The sequence below is a fragment of the Diabrotica undecimpunctata genome, chromosome 1 (genome assembly GCF_040954645.1).
Source record: "Diabrotica undecimpunctata isolate CICGRU chromosome 1, icDiaUnde3, whole genome shotgun sequence".
NCBI lineage: Eukaryota > Metazoa > Arthropoda > Insecta > Coleoptera > Chrysomelidae > Diabrotica > Diabrotica undecimpunctata.
In genome coordinates, this window is record NC_092803.1 from 111,039,738 (window position 1) to 111,057,828 (window position 18,091).

Here is an 18,091-nt window from a genome sequence, read left to right on the forward strand (position 1 = left end):
AAGAATGTCTTGGGTCTTTTACACTTCCAGCTTGAGTGTTCGCAGAATGAGGGACACTGAACCTCAGAACCTCAGTTGTTAAACACCATAGACAGGCGAAAAACTGAGTATTTTGGACACACAATTAGAGGATCCGTACAGTGTTAAAAACACTTGAGAATGGGATTATTGTGCCAGGGCCGTAAAATTATATTAAATTTGAAAAAATTATGGTAGATGAGAAAAAATAAAATGGATAAATTCAATTTTATCGCATTCAATATTGGTTAATGGTCATTAATTGTTTTTGAGGTGAAAGTTTAATTTAAAATCAATAGATTATTGAAAATTGACTTATATTTTGATCAGTGAAAACAAATAATATAAACACAGAATAATAAGTATATAAATCACAGTAGAGGTTATATATATTTTAATTTTATTGGGAGTGTTCAGAGTAGTTTCCAGATGTTTACATGCAATAATTGAAGTAATCGAAGTGCTACGTTAGGCGCGCTATATTGAAACCTACACTACTGTATAAACAGTCATCATTTGGGAGCCAAATAAAAAACATTTTAAAATTAATTACGAAAAATTTGTTTGTTTTTCGTTATAAAAATATGGTTTATGACAAAGCTTAAATAAAAACTGGCCAGAGATTGTAGTAATTCATATATTGCGCGGCATAAATTAGGGATATTGTCAATATAAGTAATGGTAATTCATTCTGCATTAATTATATGTAAGTAAACAATTAAACATTATTATAGCTTTTAAAAAACATGACAATCTGAGTCCTCATAAAGATAATCAGACTAAAAAAAAACCATTCTAAGTCTTGACAAAGCACCTCTACAGCAATTTGAAAATGACCTTTGTTCTCTCAAATGGGATAAACAAATATAATAATTGTTTGAAAACTACTTGACCTATTGTGCCTATCTTTTTTTAACATTTAAAACACATTATGAAATGTGTTTCAAATGGTTTTATTGTTTATTTTAATAATTATATTCAATTGAAAAATGTGCTTACTTTTAGGTATAATTTGCAATAACTTTTTTGTTTATAGACATTTTTTAATTTAGAAAATCTTATTTATATATTATATATTGAGATATTTACCCCAGGAAAATCTGGTAAACCCAGTAATTGAAAATGTCACTATAGGTGTACAGAAAAAATTAGCCAGGAAAAGAGGCAAACATTATTTGATTTTCACTACTTTCAAGATGAAAGAGGAAGATAGAGCTTTATCAGTAGTAGAATTACGCAAAAAATACCTAACCGGCGATATAAAACAAATAATGAAGATGCCGCCTCTAGACGCAAATACACTGTGGTGTACAATTTAAGGTTGGACGACGACAACATCCAAGTATGTAAACGTTTTTTCTGGGTACATTTGATATATCTGGAAACGGCTTTAAAAAAGTAAAAGTCGTCAGGTATCATAGAGGAGGACAAGAGATGTCGAAAAGTTCCCCCTAAGGAATAGATAGTCAGATAGCCCAGATAATCAAAAGGAGGTAGTACGTAATCACATTAAATCACTACCGGTGATTGATTCTCATTATTGTCGAAGTTCAACCAAGAGGAAATATATACCTTCTGGTTGGTCTGAAAAACGAATTTACCGAGATTATTTAAAATACTGCGAAGAGTATCAGAGAGTTTCAGTGTCGTTTTATTATCATAATTATATATTCAGCACCGAATTTACCTATGATTTCCATAAACCAAAAAAAGACCAATGTAGCTTTTGTATTCAATTCACAAATAAAACCGAAGACGAAAAAGAAAAACATCAAGATGAATACAATCTACATCAACTTTGAAAGAAGGAGACTAGAGAGCATAAGAAAATTGACAAAGATCGTGCTAAAATTAATAATACTTTCGGCACCTTCACTATGGGTATGGAAAAGATTTTACTGACTCCCTAATTAGAAGTGAGGCAATTATATTAAAAACAGAAATTAAAAACATACAATTTTACGGTTTATATTCTCAAAACTAGTGTTACTATTAACCACATGTGGCATGAATTGAATGGTAAAAAAGGATCATCAGAACTCAGAAGTAGCTACATGCTTACGGAACATGCTTTCTTAGCTGCCATCTAAAGTGAGTGAAGTAACATTTTATTCTAATACTGCAACAGGTCAAAATAGAAATTCTATTTTATGTGCAATGTTTATAAAAGCTTGGTCTTCTTTTGATAATTTACAAATTATTAATCAAAAGTTCATGGAATCCGGACATTCCGAAATGGAATGGGACAGCGTTCATTCTGCGATTGAAAGTAGTGGACGAAAAATAAATATATATGTGCCTGACGGGTGGTACACAGTGGCAAGAACATCCAAAGTAAATCACCCTCTATACGTCGTTAAGGAATTAGATTACAGCCATTTTTTAGACTTTAAAACTTACAGCGAAAAATTAATTATTAACAAAACAAAGACAGTCGATGGCGGTGTTATGAAGTGGCTAAATATTAAATGGCTGCAATATAGAAAAAAACACCTTGATATAATCGGGCGGGCATGTTTTTGACGCTGAAGTAACTGAGGGTCTTAAAAGTACCCTTGTTTTAGATATAATTAGGGTTTATTGATGGTCACTGAAATTTACTTAGTTATTAGTTATTAGTTTGTCAGAGAATAGTGAAAAGTGAACATGAAAATTTCAACGTTAGTAAGTAATCGTGGTAAAATTTTGCTCAAAGTGAACAGTTTTACTTTTTCTCAAGATAAAGTACTAAAATCGGGAGAAACGTATTGGAGGTGTGTAAAACGGTCGTGTAAAGCGAAGATATTCACGAAAGGGCCAGAAAAGTTAGAGATCCGAAGTAATTTAGAACATAATCACGAGTGTGATATCAAGACGCTTAATAGACAGATTGTGCGTAGCAGTGCCAAAAGGAAGGCTAAGGATAATTTGACCGAAAGGCCGTCCAAAATCATACATAGTGCGTTGAAAGAAAATGTAGATTGCTTGAGCCACATGTCTGTTAAAGACGTTAATTTAATACGAAATCAAATATACAGTGAACGGCGAATGGCTCAACCGAAACTGCCCAAAAGTAAAGAAGAAACTATTGCTGCGGTAAATATTATGAATATCAAAACACTTAAAGACGAGAATTTTATATTTGCGGTTGAACTAAGTTCTTACATTATCATCTTCTCGTCTAACACTAACATGCGTTTTCTGTGCGGCAGTGAAACGATTTATATGGACGGTATATTTAGTTACTGTGCTCAATATTTCAAGCAATTTTTTACCATACATGTATTTATCAATGGACATTATATACCATTGTGTTATTGTTTACTTCCCGACAAATCGGAACAAACCTATATAAAACTATTTAATGTTTTGAAATGCAAATGTGAAGTAATTGGTCTAAAATTCAATCCAAAAATCATTTTCTCCGATTTTGAAATTGCTATCCACAATGCTGCGCTTTTGAATTTCCAAATGTGCACATTAAAGGGTGCCGTTTTCATCTTATGCAAGCTTGGTATCGTAATATCGGTGGTTGTGGCTTAATTCGGGAATATAAATTGGCAGACAGTGAAATATCTAAATGGCTGAAATATATTTTTGGGCTGCCATTTTTACCTCCCTCAGAAGTCGAAGAATCTTTTATACATGATTTTATGGCTATTCAACCAAAGGATTCAAAAATTGAAAAGTTTTCCGACTACTTATTGGACAACTACATTGGCGACCACGCAAAATTTCCGTCGGAGATGTGGGCTGCGATGAGTGAGAGTTTACAATTAACAACTAATGCTTGTGAATCGTTCCACTCGCGTTTTAATGATAATTTTTACCATGCTCATCCAAATATTTTCCATTTTATTGATGTTTTAAAAAATTTTCAAACTGAAACTTACATTAAAATTAATAGTGTCTGTAATAGTGAAAGTAATAGACTTAAAGATCCAAAGAGTAGAAAAAAAATATGTTCGTTAGAAATAGGATACATGGGTATCAAACTAACTGTATCGATCGATTCCATTTCGTAAAATGTATGTCGTATTTATTTCAAAGTGACAAGTAAACCTTATCAAGCTTAATCTCTAGAATTTTATTACCTGACTTTCCATTTACATTTCAATTACACCTAGCGTCTAAATCATGTATGCAGAAACAGGTAATTTTATTTTTCAGTGTCGAATTTAAATTTAGCGTCCAAATCATGCACGCCCATATAATCTTCTATAAAACACAACTTAGTCAGGTAGACTTCAAACAATTCTGCATTCGTAGAAACACTCGAGTTGACAATAATGTTTTCAGTGAGGTTCCGAAACTGTATCCTTCTGCTTTAGGAATAGATGCTAAGAAACTAAAGGATCTACAAGATCTTTGTAGGTCAGATACTATCTCAGCCACCTACCATGATTACTATCTCCGACTTTTAAAACCAATAGCCGATAATAATAATTTTAAGTACGAATCGCTGCAAACGATTCGGAATCCGAGTAGCGATAAAATAATAAGATTTCTGTATATTCATTATTAAATAATATTCAATGTTAAAGACTATAAATTAAATTGAATTTTTTATACTTTTGTGTTATTTTTGTACCCAAAATTAAACATTTTAAGCATAATATCACCTTGTATTATTTAATTTCGTAGACTTAGATCTTTTCACATAACAAAAAACAGTATGACTCGAGAAAAGTTATCTAGTGGTGAATGGAGCTAAATGAACGAAACCCTTCTACCCTCATATAAATCAATGTTATATTAGTGATTGATTCAGTACAAAGTAGGTAACACTTTGTTTCATAAATCCTAAAAAAAATTTAGGAATAGTTCAATGAACAGGAAAGTTATGAGCTAAAATGTATTTTTTCTTGAACATGGTAATCTAAAATGCTCATTATCTCGAAACTGACTTTTGTTGGTTAGCTCTCTTCACATCCACGGCGACGATATATATATATATATATATATATATATATATATATATATATATATATATATATATATATATATATGCTTTAAAGCTACATGGTTACATTTCGTAATACATTTTTTATGAGAAAAAAATGTATTACAAAAACATGACTCAATATGTATGAAGGGGATTAATGCTTTTGAGATTGCGGCTATGAGGGTGATATGGTATGTAAAAAATCCCTGGGTAAAAAAAATATAATGTTTCATGTTGACTGGTATTAAAATGTCTTTAAAAAAACACAAACAATTGTTTAACGGTGAGATTACAAAAATGCTGTACAGGACAATTTTTACATTTGTATTTTGAGAACGATTTCCGAAGTGGAAATTGAAACCTAATAACGAAACAAAATACCACAATAAAGATCAAAGATGTGCGAGTTAGAAGAAGAGCAGAATGTGGAACGGACCATAGACTACTGACAGCAAAAATGGGTATTAATTGGAAACATAACAAGACCCCCTCTACAGAAGAACCGTTGAACACTATAAGAGAAAAACAATACGATATAGAACTACTTGAAGAACAATCAATAAGAGAACTATACCAACAACGTCTAGACCAAAAATTAATAGAATTTAGATAGGGCAGCATATAAAGGCGAGTATAAAGCAAACAGTATTCGAAGACCTTGGAAAAAAGAACATAGAATAAATAAACAGCACTATTATGAAATAAATGAACCAACAAAAAGAATAATTGAAGAAAAAAAGCAGCTATACAGAAAATGGCTGATTACAACCAACGATGAAGTTTATAAAGAATATAGAGAAAAAAGATAGAGAAGTGAAAAAACAAATAACATAGCAAAAGAATGAAGAATGGGAAAGAACATGCTAAAATATTGAAACATACATAGGAGATACAAGAACTTCGGAGTCATGGAAAGTACTGAGAGGATTGAAACAAAACTCAAAAGAAAAAATTAATTTGGAAAATATACAGGACAAAGAATGAAAGGACTGTTACAAGAAAATATTAACAGAACAAAGCCAACAATTCATTGGAAAAGAAAACAGGCGAAGACTAAGCAGATTCCCACAACAAGAAATAGAAATAACAGATAGGGAAATGAGAACGGCCATAAAATCAATCAAAAATAAGAAAGCACCGGGACCTGGAGGCATCTCTCTTGAGCTCATAAAATACGGATCAAAAGAATTACACCGGATGATACAATGGGTATTTCAGAAAGCCATAAATGAAGAACAGCTCGCAAAGGAATGGACGGAGGCATACATGACATCTATATTTAAGAAAGGAGATAGAAAACGATGCAAAAACTACAGAGGAATAAGCGTAATATCATCAATAGGAAGATTATATGGGAAGATACTGCGAGAAAAGATAGTGCAAGCGATAAAAGGCAAAATCGGGGAGGATCAGGCAGGCTTCACGGCAGGAAGATCATGCATAGACCATAAATACACACTGGAACAACTGTTGAAAAAGAAAAAAGCAAAAATAGAGATATACACTCGGCATTTGTAGACCTGAGAAAGGCTTATGACTCTGTATTAAGGTCAGAACTATGGAAGGCAATGTACAAATTAGAAATACATATGGAACTCATAGAAACTACAAAAGCTCTGTATAATGAAAATTAAGTTCCATTAAAACGGAAACAAGAATCATAGGAGACTTCACCACAACAAAAGGGCTCCTGCAGGGTTGTTCCACATCTCCAACCCTATTCAAAATATACTTAGAGAAAGCCTTGACTACATGGAAAAGAAAATGCGAAGGCATAGAAATACCGGTACGGAACGAATACCTATATACGTCAAGCTTTGCAGACGATCAAGTAGCGATTGTACAAGACCAAGACGACCTCAGCTACATGATGAAGAAACTACAAGAACAATAAACCAAGACTGGCCTAGATATTAACCTCACGAAAACAGAGTACCTATCTACAAGTGAAGAAGACATAAAAGATCTACAGATTGATGACAACGTAACAATCAAAGAAAAGGATAAATTCAAATACTTGGGGATTATAATTACGAAAAAGGCAAGAACAGAGTAAGAAATTACACAAAGATTAGGACAAACAAGAACAGCAATCGGACAACTTAACTCAGTATGGTGGAATAGACACCTAAATATGAAGACAAAAACACAGATTTATAAAACATTAGTGCGAAGTATTATGACAAATGGAGCTGAAAATTGAATCATAAACAAGAAAAACAGCAGTATATATATATATATATATATATATATATATATATATACATATATATATATATATATATACATATATATATATATATATATATATATATATATATATATATATATATATATATATATATATTTGAAAAAAAAACTTTCAAATAAGTGACCACTCGATATCATCTCGTTTGAAAAATATTACTTATTAAAAGAAATAGTAGAATAAATAAAAAAACATCGCTGAAAAATTAATACATAATAAAATAAATACATAAATGAGAAATAACACGTTATAAATTATAAGTAGGTATATGATCATGCTTAATGTTCTAGATGGTGATGGTGCTTATATTAACACTATAAAACTTTTGAATTAAGAACCACATACTTGTAATTGATGTTATGTTTTCTTTTTTAATTATTATACTAAGGATCTTTTCGGTACTTACAAATTTATGAAACAACTAAAAATAGCTGATAAAACAACATAAAACAAAAAACTTCCAAACAGTTCACGAAATACAATGGATGTAAACTTTCTGTGAAATTTTATGGAAAGGTACGTATCGTTGCGACGTAACTTGAAATATGACACGCCGTTAAACTTTTCGATGAGCGCAAAGGGCCTACAAGGTATGCTATATTCAGCATTGGAAAGTTATTGTTGAAGTTCACGGAAATATTAGTAATTTTATATTTACAGTGGCGTATCAAAGAAGCAATATATTTTGAAAGTCTATACCTACTTTAAAAAAATATGTTTTTCAAATTAACTGCACTGACTCCAAATACGCTCTATGGATTTGAGATCACTTGAGCAGATCAGAGCAACCGTAGTTGTCATTACACGTAAGAAATACATTGACATGTATAATACACAACAGGTATTAGAAATGTCAAAAAGAACTTTATACAAGTATATTTTTAATGATGGCTCTTACTTATATAGTTTTTCACATAATATTTTCCAACTACAACAAGATTAAACGGAAAGGTAAAAATTAAAAAAAGGAAATAAAAGAAAAAATCGCTGATCGTTCCACCGAGAAATCTACCACGAAAAATAGTGTATAGATCACATATATACAATCAAAAGATTAATCGACCAAGGGAAAGCCAATAGACTGATTCACTCAAATGGCGTTGGAAGATTGGACAAAACATAGGACATAGAGCTAAGAAAGACAATGTCGAGACAATGTGATACACACCAGTTTAATACATGTTATCAAATAAGTATAACGTCGCTCAAACTACAAAACCTCGTATCTGAATTTCAACAAATTAATCAGGAGAGGGTTAGAAGTACATCTCTTTTTATTTTTGTACAACACTAATACAAATTTCTAATATGTCCAAGTAATACTATTTAATATTTATCAAATACCAAAAAATTTGCTATTCTCGTAAATTTTATATTATTTTTTAAATAATTTTGATATATACGAGGTTTTGAACATTTTTTCTATTTAATTATTAACTTACGTGTTCCTGATTACCCTTATAAGGTCCAGTCGTCAAAAATTTGACCTCTAAAAATCATACAAACAAGCTGAATTTTGCTGAGTATGTCAATTTTAGGACCCCAAAAAGGTATAAAAAAGTTTGTCACTCTTACCTTTAGGCTTCATTCTAAAACTCATCGATTTTCGCATAAAATACATAAAAGAAAACATCGATTTGTCAAGACTGGACGCCGTAGAAAAAAATGTTTTAAACAAAAAATGTAACTGAAATAATTTTAATCAAAAATTATAATTAGCTCTTTTGATCAGAGTGTCCTATCGACAAATGTTAAAATGGGTTTTAAAGGTAAAAAATGCGGATTTTGCCATTTTTTACGATTCTCATGAAATTAATAAAATTTATAACTTTCATTGGCCAACCGCTATAGAATTTCAATTGGTAGAGCCTATTCTTCAAAACCTATAACATGAAATTTCGATTTTGAATTTTGACCATAAATATAAAGCATTTGAAATATGCTTAAAAAATGCTGAATTTAAACTTTCATTTTACAGAGGATCTTACGTCAGAGGATACGCTTTCACGAAGGCGGCATGAGGTGTAATTTGTAGCCGAAGGGGTCTAATGTAAAAGTTAAAAATAAGCCTTTTTAACGCACATTTCAAATTCCTCATATTTGTTGTCAAAACTCAAAATCGAAATTTCATGATCTATTTTTGAAGATTAGGCTCTAATAATGGAAATTATATAGTGACTGGTTAATGAAAGTGATAAATTTTATTGATCTCATGAGAATCATGAAAAATGGCAAAAATCGTGCAACATTTATTTATTTAACAGCTTTGTACAAACTGACTTCATTCGCAGCCAAATTCAAAAATTGTTTATGAAAGTTGGACTTTTCACTTCTAAAATGCATTTTGACTTTTGCCGAATAAAAGATATAGAATTCTTACCATCGAGTGAATACAAATTCTACTCAAAAAATGGTTTAACGCTCGCATATGACACAAAATCGCCGGTCGCTTCAAGCGTCCTTTCTGAGGAAATGGTTTATTTTACAAAAAAAATTTCTAATAAACATTTTTATTTAAAATTATCTCAGCTACATTTATTGTTTAAAACATTTTTTCTATGGTATACAGAGTTTTAATAAATAAATATTTTCCGTTCCCCTCCCCTACGAGGACGCAATCTCGGAGGAAATAGTGGTAAAAATTTTTGGGGTCTCGTCTGGGGTCTCTGACGACTGGAATATATACGTATGGTCTAAAAATAAAATAGTTCACAAATAAGAATATTTCATTTCAATATATTTGAAAATCATTTTATTTAGGATAAAGTAGTAATTTAAACTAAGAATATAAACATTTATTTTAAGTTTCTGGCTTTTCAAACTAAATTAGAATCAAATGCAAAAAAGGAAAACAAGTATCATGGTTTTTACTAACAATGCGTATTCTTATCCTTTTATTTTTAAAGTAAACTAAAATCCAATATTTTTTAATGTGGAAAGTTTTCGTAAAAGTCCCAAAATTATTTACGTATCACTGATTTCAATGTCTGATGATGGTTGTACTTTTCCGTGGTTATTTTCGGTCGAGATTTATATAGCGGGTGTTAGTTATAATCCCCAATCTTTGGTCTCCTAGGTAGTTCTGTCTATTCATCATCCTAGTCGGTTTTTAAAATTAATTCACCTAATGTACGAGCACGAATGTCTGCGACTATTTGATCACCGGTTTTATAACTCGTTCTTCTAATGGGATAATAATGTATTTTAATAAAGAAATCCTTTAACTCACCAACATTTGAACATTTGATAAAATGTCCCTAAAAATATCTCCGTTTCGTGATTATCCAGTTTTCAGGGTACTTTTTTTTTAATTTTTTTCTGTTTTTCTATTGCTAACTTCATTAGAGCATCTGATAATATGCAGGTTTAATTTGATATTGACAGTCGTCACTGTATAGTACGATATTGCTTTCTCTTTAATGGCACTACACCACAAATAGGGCCCTAGGTGCCTTCAGAATTTTCAGAAAGAATTCATTTTTTCGGCTAAGCTCATCCAGTTATCCACCTCCAACGTCTCTCTTGCATCGATGCACACATCGTTTAACCACCCCTTCCTTGGTCTTTCCACTGGCCAACACCCCACCATAGTGCCACTAGATGTTCTGATAGGTGTTCTGTTATTATCAATTCTAATAAGGTAACCTGCCCAGAGCAGTCTATATATTTTTGCATAATTTGCAAAGAAGCTCCTGACCTTCTCCTCTATTTTCCTTCAAATATTCCTTTCTCCGGTTGCTCTCCTCCAGTTATACACCCTTAATATCTCTCTAGTTTTGGTGCTCGCTTCATATAACCATCTATTCCTGGCTCTTGCCACTGAACGACGCCACAAGGATCTAGGGATCCCACCTTAAATTTTCACCTTTACCATGCGAGATGCGCCATGCACCATTGCGCAGATGATTTTAAGACTTTGACATTTTTGTTTCTCCTAACCTAACCTGTATCTTTTACCGATTAAAAAAGGAGATCAATGCTCATCATAATTATAACCAATAAAGATAACCTTGGTCCATCCTTGGCCGTTTTCTTAGATTGTTTAAAATTTCTATAAATATTTTGAGAACGATTTCAAAACGTCAAACTTTGGTTAGTTAAAAAATGTGATTTTCGTTACAACCAATAAATTGTGGCTTAATCCCATATAAACATAATATTTAAATTAAAAAAGAAGTTTAAAAAAGTTTCATTGTAAAAGATTTTGCTATTTAGTAGTGGGAATAAAATGTAAAGAAACATACAAAAAACCAGGAGAAGTACTAAATGTTTGTCAAATAAAACAAGAAATAGGCTTTTTGAAAGAGGAAAGAAAGAATTTTGGAAATTAAGATAATATATTATGAATGATATGAAGGATAAAATTTTCTTTTAAATTAAGAATTAGTTGTAAGTTTTTTATTTATGAGATTTGCTAGTCATCATTTTAATCATAATTTCGATAAGACTACATAAATAAAAGATTATAATTGGTTAATTAAATATCTAGCTTAAATCTAGTTTTCAAATAAATTGTCAATTTATTATTTCTTGAAATCACAGGCCAAAATTTTAAAATCCTGATATGCGTAATGGAGCATCGCGCAGATCGCATGGTAAAGGTAAAAATTTAAGGTGGGATCCCTAGATCCAAGTAACGACGCCCCACCTTAATTCTGTCAAGCGTTCTGCTAAGCGTACTACAATGTAGTACTTGCTAAGAAATTACTATTATTAAGAAAAGAGCTGTTCTGAAGCTATTTTCTTGTGACATCTTAATACAATTTACTGTTTTTCCTGTAAGCAAATTAAAGCAATTTTTTTAATTTGTAAAAAATTCATCTTATAATTTATTTTACGTATATAATTGATTAACATATAAAATATTAATAATAATAACTATATTAACATGACAATTCAGCAAATATACATTTTAAAGTAGGTGACTTTAAAATAATCTTGTTTTGAACACATCATCCATATGTCTCAACCATACAGTGGGTTTTAAATTTAATTTAGAAATAATATTTATTTCGAAGTATTCCATAAATATATTCGGTAATAATGGAGATTAAGTTGAGCTTATTGCTAGACCAAAATGTTGTTTATATAATTCATTATTTAGTTGAAAATAGGTACTATCAGTATCTCATGACACATTTGTAAATAATTTGTTTATGTCAAAACTTACTAAAATATTGTTTAGATAAATTTAATATTTAATCATTTGAACAATAATCGATAATCTTTCAATGGCATCAAGTGGAACTCCTCCAGCTGAATAAAATCAAGATCAGTGGTCCAATAGCTGGAAATGTTTTGGTCAATAAGTTCTGCAGTTCGAGTTTGCAAGAATATGTTCCTGAATACCTAAGCTATCGGTGAATGGACTGCTCAAAACTGGCTAACAGCAACAGAAGGTAGAAATCGATATGATCCAACAGATGATCATAAAATTACACTCAATGTTGATGAGAACTCTGTCGAACCTAATTAAAAAAAAAAACACAGAAAACAAAGAACAAAATGTAACTCCGTTGTCACAATAAAGGTTTTCACAGATTTTTGATGATCAAAATCTTTCTACTTATCAACCCAAAAAAGATGCTTGCGATGTTTAAGAGTCTTTTATAACGGGAAATTTGAGTCAAGATGAGTATGAAACGCATATTCTTAAGAAAGATGAAGCAAAGATAAAAAAGATGTACATAAAGCAGACTCAACTTGTGTAACATTCACAATGGATTTACAATTATTATTACTTTGCCCTAAATCTTCAGTATCTTCTTTCTACTATAAAATAAAGTTGTCTCTCCACAACTTTACAATTTATAACATAAACACCAGGAAAGGATTCTGTTTCATGTTGAATCAGACAAAAGGCGGTTTGACTTCCAATGAGTGTTCAACAATAATTTCAGATTTTGTTTTATCACACCTGCCCTTACTTGAGGGAAAGGAAAAATTGTTTTGTACAGCGACGGCGTGGCTGTTCGTACCAGAACCGTTGCTGTACACTAGCCAATGCGCCTCTTCATATTGAATCTACGAACAATGTAATAATTGAACAAAAGTTGTTAGAAGTCGGTCACACACAAATGGAGGCCGACTAAATGCACTCCTGAATGGACGGAAGTTAAAAAATAAAACAGTTCGTGTACCAGCAGATTATATAACAATCTGTTAAAAGGCCAGAAAATTCCCTTCTCCATATACAGTGAAGTATTTGGATTACAAATATTTAAAAAAATTTGATAGTCATTTATTTTATAATAGCATTAGGCCAGGCAAACTTAGTGGATCTCCCCGAGTTGTCGATATACGTGCATTGAAGTATTTACCTAATCAAACAATTCAATTCAAATTAAATTTTTCTGATGAATGAGAAAATCTACCCCAAAGAAAAGACAAATTAATTAATCCAACGACACTTCACAATCTTTCAAGTCTTTACACCAAAAGACTATCGATTAAATAGAGGTAGTTTCTTGATTTACAATCCTTAACATCCATTTTGGAACCAGATTTTAATCCATTTTATACTGCAATTCCTCACGATTAAACACCTTGTTCATGTTAAACTTTACTGTAGTTTGTAAAATTTATGTTTTTTATTTAGTATTTTTTAGAAAAAAAGACTTATTTTCTGGATCACTCTTTTTCCATTTTAACAAATAAATGTTGGAAAATCACGTATCTCCGATATAGTCTGTGTGTGTGTGCAAAACTCAACTCCGTAAAAAAACTGTAAAATAAAAAATTTTACAGTTAGCTATTTGAATTAAAGGATACAAATATACAGTGAACGGTTAAATTATGGAATATTATCATAATTTCGAGAACCGTCGAGTTTTGAGGAAAATTCCAAAACAGGTCGATTTTTGTTATAAAATACCCATCTTATACCGTACATGGAGTAGGGATGACGTCACCGGTGTGGGTGTAGTGACATACCGTTATTTTTTTTAAATAAAAGTTGGTATAATGCGACACCTCATTTGAAGGAGAATTTAATTTTCTATTTAACGACATTACATTTTTAACTAAAATATTTTTTAAGGGTACAAGAACATTTTTTTTATTTTAAATTTGACTACATTATAGCTAATGATTTAATTCATAATGTATTTTAAAATAACCAAATTATGCATAACAATTATTTTAAATTAAATGTTCGAAATGCCATCCATCCGTTCCTGCCATGACTTTCTGAAGTAAATACTTAAAAAAGCAAAAATAATAATGGACATAAAAAGTTATCTCATAAACACTGAAACTTTTGTTAAAATGTTAAAATGTTAATTCAACCAACAGATGGTGGCATAGTTACTGCAATATTTATTGACGTAAATGTTTTGATTTTGTGAATTGTCATCAGTTGTCAATTGTAATTTTTGCTTTTGAATACTAAATTATGGCTCAACTAAATGAAACACAACGCATAGAAATATTAATTCCTAGCGGATGCGGAGATAAAAAAAAGAACACAGAACAAGGTATGCAACTTATTCAACGCAAAAATTGAAGACAATGTGAAACTTGATATTTTATTAAATGTACATGACAATTCTCATAGTAGTTCAACACAAATGGGTGAATATGCTGGAGTTCCCCAACGATCTGTATTACGTATTTTAAAAAAAGAAAAATATCATCCCTACAAAATTCAACTACATCAGGAATTAAACGACGACGATCCCGATCGCCGGCTTCAATTTTCTGAAATTATGCAGGATTTATGTATCCGCAATTCACATTTCATCAATCAAATCCTTTTTTCCGATAAAGCCATATTTTTATGCATGGTACAATGAATCGTCAAAATTGCAGATATTGGAGTCAAGAAAACCCACATTGGATGACTGAGTCACACAAGCAATATCCTCAGAAAGTAAATGTATGGGTAGGGATCATTAATGACAGAATCATTGGGCCCTTTTTCTGCGAATAAAATTTAACAGGAGAACGTTATTTAAGTTTTTTGAGAAATCAACTTATACCTGTCCTTGCTAACATGTATCCAAATGCCAATAATCCAAATTTACCTAGTGAAAATATCTGGTTTCAACATGATGGAGCCTTTTCGCATTACGCACGTGAAGTACGTCAATGTGTAAATCATTGCTTTCCCAGGAGGTGGATCGGAAGATGAGGTTTTATAGAGTGGCCAGCAAGGTCGCCAGATCTAACACCTCTAGACTTTTTCCTGTGGGGTTACATAAAATTAAAACTTTATGTCAATAAACCCCAAAACTTACAGGACTTAAAACATAGAATTAGGCATGAAATGAGTCTAATTACTCCAGAAGTCATCCGCAATGCACTTGATGAATGTGTCTGTAGATTAGCATATTATCAAGAAATCGATGGATGGCATTTCGAACATTTAATTTAAAATAATTGTTATGCACAATTTGGTTACTTTAAAGTACATTATGAATTAAATCATTAGTTGTAATTTAGTTTAAATTAAATTAAAAAAAATTGTTTTGGTACCCTTAAAAAAATATTTTAGTTAAAAATGTAATGTCGTTAAATAGAGAAGTAAATTCTCGTTTAAATGAGGTGTCGCATTATACCGATTTCTATTTAAAAAAATTAACGATTGCGTGGCTACACCTACACCGGTGACATCATCCCGTTATAGCATGGATATTTTAACAAAAATCGACCTGTTTCGGCATTTCCCTCAATTAGTGGTCTGTGCTCAAAACTCGATGGTTCTCGAAATAATGATAATATTCCATAATTTAGCCGTTCACTGTATATTTGATATATTTCAAACCAAAAATATGACTGCTAATATAAATAAAATTTTACAAAGTTTTTATTGTCTCCTATAAAATTTACTATTTTGGAGTTACAAGGTCTGCTAATTAAGGTAGCGTTATTTTTGTAGTAATTTATAAATGCTAAAAACTTTGTTTTTTTACATAAACACATGTAATATAATTACTTAAAATTGTGGCAGTTTAGAATACATATTAAACATTTATAATACCTTTGACATTTTTCATGTCATATGGTTGTAAGTAGGCTCAATGAAAAGCTGGTAAAAAAGCACACTTTCCCAAAAAACAGAACGTTCTATGACTAATAAAAAAAAACAAGCTAAGTTATTTCAGGAGACAATTCTTTCCTCTACTTTTCAATGGCGGTATTTTAAAAGTACAATCATTTTAACGGGTTATAACGTTTTACTTCTTCACTGTGTATGCCATCTATTAGTTGGATTATAATATTAGGTCTTTTTTTACAATTTGATTAAGTTTTAGCTCTTAATATTAATAAACAATGGAAATATCGTTTAAAAAAAATGGTTTAATATTGGTCATAGAAGGTTCTGATTTTGTTGAAAAGTGTGTTTTTCACCAGGTTTTTATTGAGCCTACATAAAAGTGTATGATATAAAAAAATTCAAAATTTCAATGTCACAGTCATTCCTTTTTTGGACAAATTTAATGTTGAAATATTGAGATCTTTTTAATATACCTTAAAAACGAAGGCTCGAAGAATCAATTTCGATTTACAAAATAAATCTAGAGTGACTGTTTGAGCTAGTACACTTGTTTAAATATTCGCTCTTATTGATAAATAAATTGAATAACTTATATTCTATTTGGTCGATCCGTTTAAAATTTAGCACACTTTAAAAACTCACTAAATGCCAGAATTTTCAATAGTTATGAGTTATCATACATGTGATTGTGCAAAAAATAAAGGAATTAATATTTATAAATTGCTACAAAAATAAGGGTTTTTTAAAATTATTTTGGTCAAGTATTTATGTATATTAATTTTGAATTATTAAAATTAAAATTATCAATGTTAAAGAGCTTTTTCTGACCTATTACTTTGATTTAAACCACTTTTCTCTAAACTGCAAAAAAACGTTTTATAGGCAAAAAATTACGTTTTCACTTTTTTAAATTCTTTAAAAGAAAAACAAAGCAAAATCAGCTGTACATCTTCACCGATGTTTTATTAGCTCCCCTCATATATTTTTTAAACTTTCAAATATCTGTATACGATTTTTTCGTGAAATCAACGATTTTTTTCCCGATTGTTGATTGTGGTGACACACATATTTCAACTGATTAGATAAGTTGTAATGTTGCTATGGTGTGTGTGGTATTTAATCAAAAATATACAGAAAATAGTATATACTCTTACACAAATTTTAAAGGAAGACTAAAAAATCCTTAACTATGAACATAACAAGACATAAACTATCCTCATTTAAGCAATAACAAGAAAGCAAAAAAATTAATTTTTTGTGTGTTTATAACATACCTACAATACATTTAAATTACCTTTTGTTTTGTTAATAAAACCAAAAACTCAATTTTAAGCAAAAACTTGTAAATTAAAATGAATATTTACCTTGGTTTTTGTTTGTTAGATTTATCGCGTGCAGTTATATTTACTTGACCTTTATATTTTTAGACGCACATTAATAATTATTATGTCTATATAAAATATTTACGTATTGCTATGCACCAGAGCACTTACATACACCAAACTGTGCAAATTTAGAAACTGAAATTGGTTTTACTTTCTCTTTACTCTCGACTTTGTATATTATAGTCCAGTCTTAGATGATATTTATGACAGCAAAATGCTGATACACTATAAATAAATACAGAAATTGAACGTGTGTGAAATAAACAAAATATTAAAGGTGAGGTACCATAATTGCTAAGAATACCGGAAAATACTAGCAAAAACAAAATTTGACACTTACTAATTATGTCATAGATCAGATAACTTATCCTACCCTACTTAAAGACAAGATATAATATTTTTCTAATTGAACAACGAAAGCTTCAAAAGACAAATTCCAATCGATGATATCATAAATAAATAATAAAAAAAGCCTAATAGTTACGTCGGGATAGCATTTGACCTTGCATGGCAACTGC

The 18,091-nt window shown here is 30.6% G+C and overlaps 1 protein-coding gene across 1 annotated transcript in view; it reads right to left on the minus strand.

The window, feature by feature from the left end:
- LOC140452400 (cytochrome P450 4d8-like) overlaps nt 1-17,712 on the minus strand; it is a 110,567-nt gene extending 92,855 nt beyond the window's left edge. Inside the window, exon 1 of the mRNA XM_072546627.1 lies at nt 17,553-17,712. The gene's annotated coding sequence lies outside the window, so the exon portion shown is untranslated. The remainder of the gene's footprint in view (nt 1-17,552) is intronic.
- Nucleotides 17,713-18,091: the final 379 nt, after the last annotated feature.